General features: G+C 37.4%; 1 long non-coding RNA gene and 1 pseudogene across 1 annotated transcript; both read left to right on the plus strand.

Moving 5' to 3' along the window:
• Positions 1-226: 226 nt before the first annotated feature.
• LOC109078169 lies at positions 227-1,226 on the plus strand. The gene is made up of 3 exons (XR_002015707.2): positions 227-582; positions 969-1,094; positions 1,207-1,226. It is a non-coding gene; the product is annotated as an uncharacterized LOC109078169 (long non-coding RNA).
• Positions 1,227-2,142: 916 nt separating this feature from the next.
• LOC109070781 lies at positions 2,143-3,365 on the plus strand (annotated as a pseudogene).
• The last annotated feature ends 8,894 nt before the right edge of the window (positions 3,366-12,259 follow it).

Consider the following 12,259-nt stretch of genomic DNA (forward strand, 5'->3'; position numbering starts at 1 on the left):
GAAGTCTCTGGAGTTTTTCTTGGCGGTTGGCACACAACTTGCTTAGTAGTATTCATTTATTCCAAAAAAGAAATAAAACAATGACTCACCCCAAACTTCTGAATGATAGTGTTGATAACCTTTGATCCTCAGTACAGGCTGACTTCCACACCTTTCCAGGACAGAGTTCACACCCTTTAGAGGGGGCTGGTGGGGGCAAGGGTCATTGCAGGTCAACTCTTGAAACAGAACATGCAAAGCATGCTAGGAATCTCGCGTTCAGGTGTGCGGCGTTGTAGGTGCTATTTCTGTTGGATTAGAAATAATACATAGAGAAGCAACACTCTCGCGTTCCGAAGCGCGGCCGCCATTTTTAAACGGACCCGCCGGTTTTCGGCAAATATCTCTGCAAAAACTGCACCAAAAACCATGAACAAGGTACCGTTCTTTTCAGCAAGATGAGACGTTTACAAAGAGCTAAGCCAACGACTGATACGTCGTGTTTCCGCCAAGATATTTCGCCGTGGGTTACCGTCGCGTCCAGGCCGAGCCAGAGGCCTGCTTTCAGCGACAAACACACGGGATTGTTTGTTTAGGGAGAAGGTGAGCGGCTTTTTTTCATTTGTAACGAACATTAATAACTGAAAACATCTAGGTGATACAGATGATGATGATAATAACACTGAAGACGACACATGATGACAGGTAGCCAAGGAGAACAGGCCTGATGAGACATTGTATATATATATGTCTCTCTATGCATTTTTATTATTTGTGCTGATGCCATAGCCATTTAGCTCAAAATAAGCTTTTTAATTTGACAGTCCTAGTTAGTGTTTGTTTGTGTGTGTGTATCTATTCTGCTTGCACAATTTAGTAAAAGTTCATATTGGAGCGATTAGTTTGTAAAACATTTTTGTGGTTTTTTGCAAAGTATGTATTACACTAACCATATTTTTTATATATTTTTCATTTTGAATCTTTAACAGCAGGAATTACATCCTCTGGCCTCACTGCAGGAAGCTGCCGAGCTGTCTTCCTGGGCATCTGAGAACGTGTCTGCTTGTGTGGAAGAAGATTCAGACCATTTTTGGAGCTGATGATCCAATTGTCAGGTGTGTGCCTCACTGCTTTGTCATTTCCTGTTGCAGTACAATACTCAAAATTCCATCAAATGTGTGTGTGTGTGTGTGTGTGTGTTCACTTTTTCTTTTCTTATGTTGTCAGTGGAAATGATTAGGATGGGCTCGGTGGTGAGGGACATACCTTCACTCCTTCCTGCAGCATCTTCTGTTCCTCAGAGCTCCTGGAGATGCTGAAAAAAAAAATAATTTTGTTGATGCCTTGCTCTGTTTATGGCTTTGTTGACAGTTTTTATTAGCGCATATGACACATCTTTGAATAGAAGGCCCGTAGCATTTAAAACCTATTAAGTGTACAGTAATTTATAGATGTTTATTGAGACATGAGTGTCCGTTTACGGAGATGTAACTGCTTGTACCCTGGATTTTGCTTTACTTCTCATGCACAGGGATGTACATGGATTTACCAGTGAGTGAGTAAACATTTACGTCCGTGTCTGGAAGTTTATCGTGTTAGTGAGCGGACTGGAAAACTGCCGCACACAAAACAGTCCGTTTCTGACAGTGTCCAGAAGTCAGAAATGCCAGCGCACATAGACAGAAACTGCCGGAAACGTTCCATTTGTCACTATTCCTTCCACTTTCCCACGGCTTACAGCTACGGCAGCCGAAGCAAGCATGAAGCTGCTTCTGCTTGCAATACAGCCCTGCACATCTCAGTATTTCCATCCTGTTACTTCTGATCCCCTTTTTAACTTTCAGCGGCCTCCAGCTCCTGTAGCAGACATTAGCCTGGGGCTGCCTTTGCTAGCAGTGCAGGCTACACAGTCTCTTCAGGACATCACCAACCCCACCCCCTTCGCATGGCCTACAGGAGCTGAAGCAAATGTGAGACTGCCTCCATTTGTAACACAAGCCACATCTCTTCTTCTGCCTCATGCTACTAATAGCCATTTTTCTGCCACTTCTTACCCCCTTTTCCTTTTTCAGTGGCCCCCAGCTCCCGTAGCAGATGCTAGCATGAGCACGCCTCCGCTAGTGGCACAGACCCATCCACAACCCTTTCCTTACCACCCTACCCATGGCCTGCAGCCCCGATGCCCGCCATTTCCCCTCTTTTTTTCACTCCCAGAGCCGTCCCAAGTGTGAGCACGCTTCCACAAGCAGTTCCTGCAGCTACCTTTCCTCATCCCCCCTCGCATGCTTTCTCTTCCTTTTCTTTATCTGCCATTCCTCCGAATGCTCTCACCTTGGAACCACCTCCTGTAGCCAGCAGCATCAGGACAAAGATTTTCAAGTTCAGACTGTTAACACCACAGGCGGAACCATCCCAACCCCAGTCCCCTCCCTATTCATAGCTGATATTCCTATAAACTATCCACTGAAACCTCTCCTTGAAGCTTCTCCCAGTTCTATCCTACAAGCTGTCTCTCCTAGGACCCTCCAATCTTATCTAACAGCATGGAAATGCTTTAAAGCATTTCACTCGGCTTACAACCTGCTGTTCCCTGACTTTTCCTTGCTCGCCATCACCTCATACATCTCTCACCTAAACATCAACAAAAGCCTACAAATCAGCTCTATTAAAGGTTATCTAAGTGGAACCCAATTTTTCCACAAACTCTTGTACGATTCACCCTCACCCCAGATAGCCAATTCACAGATCTCCCTACTCAAAGGTATCCAAAGAGTCCATCCCACCCACCCAATCATCAGGCAACCCATAACCTTAAAAATATTAACTAAATGTATTTCTACCCTCCATATAGGTAACACTCATTCACACCACCCGCACGCTTGATGCCGTGTTCATCCTGGCTTTCTTCGGTTTCCTCAGATGCTCTGAGCTCACTATCACCTCTAACTTCAACCCAAACATTCACCCCAGTATCTTCAACCTAGCGGTGCTGGATGATGAAATCCTCTTTTACTTCATAAAGCAAAGTAAAAAAGACCAAGAAAGGCCATTTTATTTTCAGCCTCCAATCACCCATAATACCATACCAAGCCCTCCTAGCCTTCGTCCAGCTCAGGAAATCACAGTCCAAACTTCAATCCGACTCCAGTTTTGCAGACGACTACAACCTCCCCATCACTCATTTCTGGTTTCAAAAGTCTGTTCTGCTCTTATCCGGTACCCCAGCCGATAACTTTTCCAGCCATTCATTCCGAATTGGTGTGGCAACCACAGCAGCCCAAAAAGGCCTCTCCCAGCAGCCGATACAAGCACTCGGTCGCTGGTCGTCAGAAGCTTTCAAGGGATACATTCGATCGGACTGCTTCCACATCAAGGAAGCCCACTGAACTGTTATCAGCCGACACTTTTAACGCCAGTACATCCCCATTCACTCAAACTTCAGACCTACCATAGCTAACCCCTAATCCACCTACAGATGGTAGACAACCAAAATGGGTACTACTGCCGCAGGGCCGCGGCGTTAACTGCAAGTCAGTCGCGTGTTAAATTCATTCGCGAAACTACCGCCAGGTGGCGCAAAGGGACGGATTGCGAGCTGAATGTAATTGTAAAATGAGATAAAAGGAGGAGGTAAAACAACAATAACATTATGATATAACATTGTACCATCTTTAAAAAAAACATTAAAAAATGTACAGTGAGTTAATTTCAAAATGTAGAATAGTCTTAGGCTACAGTCTACTCATCAAAAATTAAAAGAAAGACCTTTACACAAAGGATCTTATGCTTGCTATTGTTATTAAACAGTCAATAAATATAAGGCCTATATATACGGATAAAAAGCTAAATGTTTTCATTTCGGTCATTCTTGGTTTAAAAAAAATCCTTCAGGTTCCATTTGCAGATCGAAATGAGAACGGTTTCAGCATTTAGCAATAATTATTATTAATTCTGTTATTATTCTTGATTTTTCAAACTGCTGACACTTTGCATTTTTGAATTATGCCTTTATTGTGTGAGCAAAAATTTAGTATTTTCTGTTTCAGCTGTTTGATCGCGCTGGTGCCTCGTGCACATTCATTGGAAACAGTAGCCATTCACCGTGCCATTCGGCGCGAGCAACGGTCCACTTTGGCATATTTTTGTTAATTATGATTTTTTTTTTTTTTTTTTTTTCGTCGATACTGAAACACTCGTGAACTACAAAGCCTATTTTTCCTAATGAATAATAGTTAAGCTTGAAATAGGCAACATCACGAATATGGAAACCTTTGGATTTCTCCCGAATGAGAGCCCAACCTTACCTTATGGTTCGCTTTAAATTATTATTCATTGTTTTTGTTTGTTTATAGCTAAGCCTATATTATTATATACTGCAATTTTATTTATCGATTATAATTATATATTTGTAATTATTGCTCTGTTCTGATAAATGTGTTAAATTTAAAGGATTTGTTGTAAAGTGAAGAGAACTAAAAATATCCTGTTGGCACATTATAACATTATTAGGCCAGCCGTTATTATTTCTGAATGTAATAAAATGCAACTTATACATGACTTATATATTTTTTTCCTCTCACAAACTTAATTTATTTTTTAGCCTGTTTTAAAAAATAAATAAAATAAAATAAAATAAAATAAAATAACATGCAGCAAACGAAAATAGGCGATTAATCGGTTAAAATTTGTTACTGTGGGGTAATTATAATTATTATATACTTAGGAACAGAGTCTGGGCCTAATCTAGGCTATCCAGGTTATTTATTTATTTTTATTTTTTTTAATTGCATCTGAAAATGACTTTGTGCAGCACATTCACTTCGCACGCTCAACCTGCCTCGCTCGTTGCTCAGCTGTGGACGATTTAAAAATGTTTGCTATAAAGGTTGCTGTCCCATTTTATACAGGAATTGTTCATTAAAAAAAAAAAAAAAATCGAATTATATTGTTAGTTCTAATTATATTGTTAACACAATTTCATTTAGGCTATTTAACATGCACTGTGACATTTTACCCTTTTTAACTTATAAACTCCTTGAGATTTAAAAGTCAGTTTAATAGTATTGAAGTTCAAGTTTTAAAAAAAAGGTTTTAATTGCTTAAATTATTTCTATGAATTAATAATATTTTATCATGTTTATTCTTGTAGTGTTTATTCTTTAAGAAAATAAGGGAAAAAATAAGGGACGATCCAAATATTATTCATATTTGTTTTGCTTCACCTATTTATGTAAGCTACGATTATTCTAAAAAAATAAAAAAATAAATAAAAAAAACAAAAAAAAAACAATGTAATTAAAAGTGCCATCGGCCTGAGTAAATTTTACCATTATAGAATTATGACTTTTTATAGGTTAGTGATTTAGGAGATGAAAATACTGAGAAATTACAAATGTTATGGGATTTTAAAGCATAACAACTGAAGGTCTATGAAACGTTAGCCAATAAAGCATTTTTTTTTTAAACAACGGCACTTAAAGTTTTGAACTAAAATAATATTTCAACCATATAGCCTGTAAATAAACAAAATGCATAATTTTCAATGAAAAAACACTAAGAGTTTGCTTCTGGTGTTTGGATTTGTACTTCAATATAATGAGCTCCAAGTTTAGGAATAGCCTACACGGGTTTTTTTATTTCTCTCTCTCTCTCTCTCTCTCTCTCTCTCTCTCTCTCTTTCTTTAACTCTCTATATAACAGCATTAACTTACAGTGAAATACATCTTCCTTCAGGTAGACTGAATGTTTTTCTGTCTTGCTAAATGTTGGGCTCATGATCAGTAAGTTATATTCGCTCAAACTGATTTAGTTAAATCAAAACTTGCGGACTTTGAGGCTGGGTGCAGTTAGCGCGAGTCACTCGCTGTGAAGCGGGAGCAGCTGATGGAGGACTCCGCTTGGTCTTAAAGCCTTCTGCAAACTCTACGTTCACAAATAACAATGATTTTCATAAAATAATGATTAATTATCAATTGATAATTTGTTATTATTATGGTCTTGTGAAAACAATAATATGGGGCTGCGGAAAAATAATGAATAAAAAGAGTAGGGCTGATGTGAGTGCAGGCATGTTTCAAACCCAGTAACATGACAACACACCGTTCCTCACAGCCAACAAACAGACCGAATCCAGTTCAGCTGGAGGGGGTTGGGGTAGTTATGTATAGCTTGTGGGGGTCGAGATAAAGGTGTGAATCTCTTGGTCTTTCATATGGACAGTGTCTTATGAGGTATCAAACTTGCAGAACAGGTTTTAGATAGGACTCGTCATTTTGGTTTTAGGACACCTTTGAAGAAAGGTTTTGATCCACTTCAAATGTTGACTACTGTAAAGCGCAATATAGTTTATTAGTTATTATAACTTCAGAGGAAGTTGCCTTACTCAAAAAAAAAAAAAAAAAATTCGCAAACTGTTGCGTTAATTTTATTTTGTTTCGTCAAAACAATATTTTTTTAGACTATGAAATATAAATTCTCACAGAATGTATCCTTTTCATAACCATATATTGAACCATCTCTTTGTATTTTTCTAAATCCCAAACAGAGTCCAGACATCAGTATGATCCGTCTATGATGTTTTATAGGCTTTTTTAGATTTGGGAATACACATGCGTTACAGACTTGACAAAAAAACAAAAAAAAAAAAAAAAAAAATTTTGGAGTTTTTGGAGACATTATTATTATTATTATTATTATTATTAGTAGTAGTAGTAGTAGTAGTAGTAGTAGAAGTAGTAGTAGTATTTTTTTTTTTTTTTTTTTTATAGCCTATTTACAAGGCACAAACCAGAAGCAACAATATCTGCAGAGAAGGGTTGGCCATTCTCAAAAAAAAATAACAATTTTATTTTCAATTTTCGTTTTTGTGTTTCAGAGGAAAAATCAGTGTTAAAGCATCTCTCCATTACAGACCGTTCTGAAAGAAGAATTTATGCAAACGCGTATAAAATGCTTTAAAAACTTTAACAGAGATGTCTAGAGGGTATTTAATAGGTCTGCCTCCCATGTAAGATTTTTCTAGTTACTAGTCATTCATTTGTCATTATTCAACTAATCGCAGGTTTATATTACATTTACATCTATAATCCATAATGAGCCTTAATATATTCCGCGCTCAAGCACATGCATTAAGTTTGCCACAAAGCACAGGCAGAAGTAGCCTAATAATTGTAAAAAAGGAGACATTTTAATTATTTATTAATAAACAAATGTTTTCTTGTCGGCTGCAAGATGAAATTCACAGTGCTGACTCTCTCCACATGAATGCGCATTTAAAGAGAAATACAACCTTCACAGATTATATAATGCTTTCGTTCTGAATTGATTCGTTTAAAAGACATTTCAAGCTTTCTGTAGATATATTTCTCATGTATGTGAGACACCACAATTTTAAGTTAATTCATTATCAGGAAAAAATTCAAGTGATCTAGAGGGCGCCTCCCTGTCCTGCATGCGCATTAATAATTTTCGCACAGACACTTAAATATGAATAATTATTCACATTTTGCATATGCATTACAACGTAAATTATTTTTTACATGCAATTATCCAAAATAAAACCAAACAAGATTTGTAATGAAGATAAAACAAATAAGAATAAATGCTGTGCGTGCACTCAGCATCACTCGCGCCGCCCAAATCTTGCACGCAGACATTTTACACACCTGCATTTAAATGCGGCTGCAATTTAATTATTTTTTAACTTAAATTCTATGTAAGCAAGTAACGGCCGGCTCCCTTTAAAATCACTGAAGTTGTCTATTAATGAAGCTCTTTTTTACATCATTTGAACTTTGGTGATTATAATGAGAGAACTTGGGTTTAATCGTGAGGACGTTTTATTAATCAGTCCATTCTTTAGAATTTCAATGATTTAGCTAAATCGTGCGGGTTTAATTTATTCGTTTCTTGTTTTAATTAGGCCTAAATAATGGGAACGAAATTATACAGTGCCTCACGTTTTTACTAAAATAAAGAAAATAATTTATAAAACACGCAACAATTTCTTAATCAGTCTACAGACAAATATATTTTCCCAAGAAGTTGTCTGTCAAAATAAAGGACAGGTAACGAATAACAAAAATGCATGTTGTTTTATTAAATGAATTTTAAAATATAAATTTAAATATAGGCCTAATATATGAGAATATTGACATTTTGCATATAAATCCATGTAGCCTAGCTCACTAAAATAGGCTACCACTTTTAATGCTCTGATGCAAAGTAAACCACAATTTATTTTGAATAATATAACACATAATTCATATAATATAAATAATACTGCACACCTATTAAATGTATCAAATCTAAAATATAGTGTAATACTGTGTAGCTTAGAGAAAATATAAGCTCAGGCACAGGCTTGACATTTATCCTGCTTGAATTCGTTCTAAGAAAATCACATAACTTCATAATTACCAAACTTTCACCTGTGAATATTAAATATATTAACTATAGTGTTTTTCTTTCGTTTTCCCTGACTGCCAGCCGTCAAATGAAACACATCAGCGAGGCAAAACTGACGTCTATTTGCGAAAATGTGCTTTGATGCGCTTGTTTGAAAAATTGTGATTAAAGCGCCACTCAGCGGTCAAAAGCTGCAAATGCACTTTGCAGACGCCGCGGCGGCGGTACGAGCGGCGGTAGAAGTAACGCTTTGGATGTCCACCTACTGTATAATGGCCCATCCTCACTCCAGCCATCCCAGCAGCACCCCACTCCTGCAGGAGCCTTACCTAATTCCCACACTTCCGCAGCAGTGCCTTATCTAAGCAGTGCCTTACCAAGACTTTTCTGTATCTCCCTACTGCCACAGCAGAAGCTGCTCCCGCAGGATAATTTTTCTGTATTTCTCTACTGCCGCAGCAGTGTCCGCTCCCACAGGAGCCTTAATCTCTCTCTCCCACTGCCGCAGCAGTGTCTGCTCCCGCAGGAGCCTTTTTCTGTATTTCTCTATTGCCACAGTAGTGTCTGCTCCTGCAGGAGCCTTTTCTGTATTTTTCTACTGCCGCAGCAGTGTCTGCTCCCGCAGGAGCCTTTTCTATCATTCTCTACTGCCGCAATAATCGCGTCTCCAGCAGGAGCCTTTATCTCTCTCTTTCAGCAGTGAATGCTTCCACCAAAGCCAAATTCACTTCCTATATACTGCCCCAACAATCGTATACCAAATGACATTCAGCACCCCTCTAACATTAAGCCTTGCTTTTTGGGGGAACGTAAATGCACGTATCTGGCTGCTGTCCTGTTCTAATTGCTTTCTGGGGGAGCGCTTTTGGGCCGGGCTTGACACCGAGCTCAGACCCCTCTCCCTGGATAGGGGGAGGGTGCCCTAGGCGCGGGAGTCTCGCCGAGCTCGGCGCTCTCTCCCTGGACAGCACGCCAAATTGTTTTACTAACAGATTTCGGGAGGAGCACAGATAATTAACACGGCCAGTTCATCATTAGTGACAACACCATTTATCCAATCAGCACAAGAAAAAAATCCTATAAATTACCAAGTGCATCCTACCTTTGTTATCTTTCAACTTTCAGCATCCCTCCACCATCCTGACCCTGCACCTTCAGCTAGTTTCTACCCCAGCACGGGGAGAAGCACTCGGGGGAGCACTTTTGGGCTGGGCTGGACACCGAGCTCAGACCCCTCTACCCCGACAGGGGGAGAGTGCCCCAGGCTCGGGAGTCTTGCAGAGCTCGGTGCTCTCTCCCTGGACAGCACGCCAAATATGCATAAGCTTTATTTAATTATATGTAAGTGTGAACTCGTGAAATGACTTTAGTAGTTATGAGTGTGAATGTCAAAATTTTATACTTATCACAAAACAGAGAGAAATGTGTCTAGCATAGTCTGTCCATCTCTCCTGTATATTGAAGAGGTTTTGCAAATAGCTTTTCATTCTAGGACATAATGGTATTCAAGGACTTTAGGAGGTGTAAAACAATAAAGATAAAAATAAAACTATATAAAAAAATAAAACTATAAAACTGAAACTGTTAATGCTGTTATACAAGAACAGCCTCCATTTATGGGAAACAAACACCTTTGTTCTGAACAAACCATGAGTATTGCCATGAGGCTTCACTACGTCCATTATACTATTTTCCATATCTAGTCCAATTAAAAAGAAATAAAGAAGCTCAGCAGAACCAGAGGAATTTCAGATGAAAGAAGAGTTAAATATAGTTTCAAACATGCTGTGTTAAGGAACCAATTCAACATTTACACCCTGATTTCCTCATACAAGTTAAAAAGAAATCATGTGATGTGAATGAAATTCTCTGATCAGACAAAAAAATTTATGAAAATGTGTTCAAATAAATACAGAAACATAAAAACATGGACTGTTTTATTGACTGTTAAATGTTGTGTGAACATTGATTTTAGATTGAAATAATATGTAAATAAACTTTTTACCTAAATTTACTGTATTCAAAGCACTGCAGTTTACACTGTAGATAAATACAATAATAGCAAGTTCACAGTGTAAGATTTAACAAAACCCATTAGATTGTCATCTAGTGTAGTGTAATGCCATCTAGTGTTCAATGGTGTTCTAACTTTGTTTTATACTCTTCCCTTAAAATAGGATGTATGTCATTGATTAGTACTACTGGTGGAACCTTAAAAGGGGCTGAATTGAACCGTTCTTGATTACTTGGAATCTGGGATGGAGTTGATTTATTATTTTCATTTTTTCCCCTTAACGTATTTGTTTGAGGCATCATTTTATATGTATGTATTATTAAGTTTGGGCTCTTTGAAATATTTAGAACATAATTCAGATATCATAGAGTTGTTTGGGGTAAATAAAACATGATCTGCAGTGATGTCACAGTTGTGACAAATACTAAATTAAAAAAGCTAACAAGAGACTTTTCATTAGGTGGAAAACAATAGGTGGAAAAACATCTGTGTTGTACTGTCATGTGAATAATACTGTGGAAAAGAATCACCCCCCTTTAAAATAATCACATTTTGTTGCTTTTCAGCCTGAAATGAAGACACAGTTTTTGTTTTATCCAGCTGTCCTTGTACGTCTAATAAATAATACCCAGTGCAACTTATAACATCCAAGTGAAAGATATAACACCAACATGTCAGAATTTTTTTTTTTTATATAATAATACTAATAAAAAAACAGAATCACTGAGTTGCGTTCTTGATTTATTAGATGAGAGATGGTTTAGAGACTTCACTGCCGTATACTTTTTATTTTATTTTATTTTGGTTTTGTTTCTGGTAGCAGCATGGTTATTGGAAAAATTGAAAGTAAATAAAATAATAATAATAATCCACCTCTGCATATAGTGCCAGTAGCTATAAAAACATGTATTTGTACATCAAATAAGGAAAGGTCTGTGCTAACCTGTAAAAATGCTTTCTGGGACCCAGTATGGATTTGTATTGGCTGCCATTTCTTTGCCACAAACATGAAAGATAAGTGCAAAAAGTCACATGACTAAAACGGGCAGATACGAATTAAAGGCAAGTTTGCTTCAAGTGCTTTTCACATTAAATATTGTTTTGGAGCAGCTTTACAGAAATTCCGACATGTTATAGTTACACCATTCTACCAAAAATTGAATTGAATCAGTTTAGTTTTTATTTTCATTATTTAATGTACGTGTAAAATATTTTTAGACTGACAGGCTATGTAATTTGGCAGAAATTTGTTTATTCAGAACCGCCATGCAACCGCTTCTAAGAATATGACATCAAGCACGTCAAGCGTTGTGATTTTCCTTTGATCCATACATTTCTTTATCGTTTGTGTCAGTAAGTTTAAGCAGTAGGTCTGAAGGATGCACTGATGTAGGCTAATACCACGAAAATAAGTGACAAACGATAATAGATTGACACTGTATATCTAAGCCTCATTAATAAGGCCTACTGTTAACATAATATATGACGTGTATGGCATCAATGCTAGTTTTATGTTGTCATGTTGCCTCTGACTAAAGTGCTGCAGTTTTATCTCCACCAATAATATAATAAACTTTTCTTTTGCTCAGAATTTCATTTATGTTGTTTGAATCTCAAAGATGTGTTGTTGTTTTGAACACTGACAAACAGAAGTAGCATTCATTCATTCATGTTACTGCATCAAACACATTTTCGGGAGTGAAAAATAGTTGAATGTTAAATGTTAATCTAAGCCCTGTCTGTGAAACCAGACCTTTACTGTATATCATATCATAGACACAATTTACAAATCAACCACTAGAGGTCCCTTTAGTGTTGTTTAACCGGTAAAGACACAACTGATTTACTGTAAACTGCATG

Source organism: Cyprinus carpio, chromosome A4, assembly GCF_018340385.1.
Source record: "Cyprinus carpio isolate SPL01 chromosome A4, ASM1834038v1, whole genome shotgun sequence".
Taxonomy (NCBI): domain Eukaryota; kingdom Metazoa; phylum Chordata; class Actinopteri; order Cypriniformes; family Cyprinidae; genus Cyprinus; species Cyprinus carpio.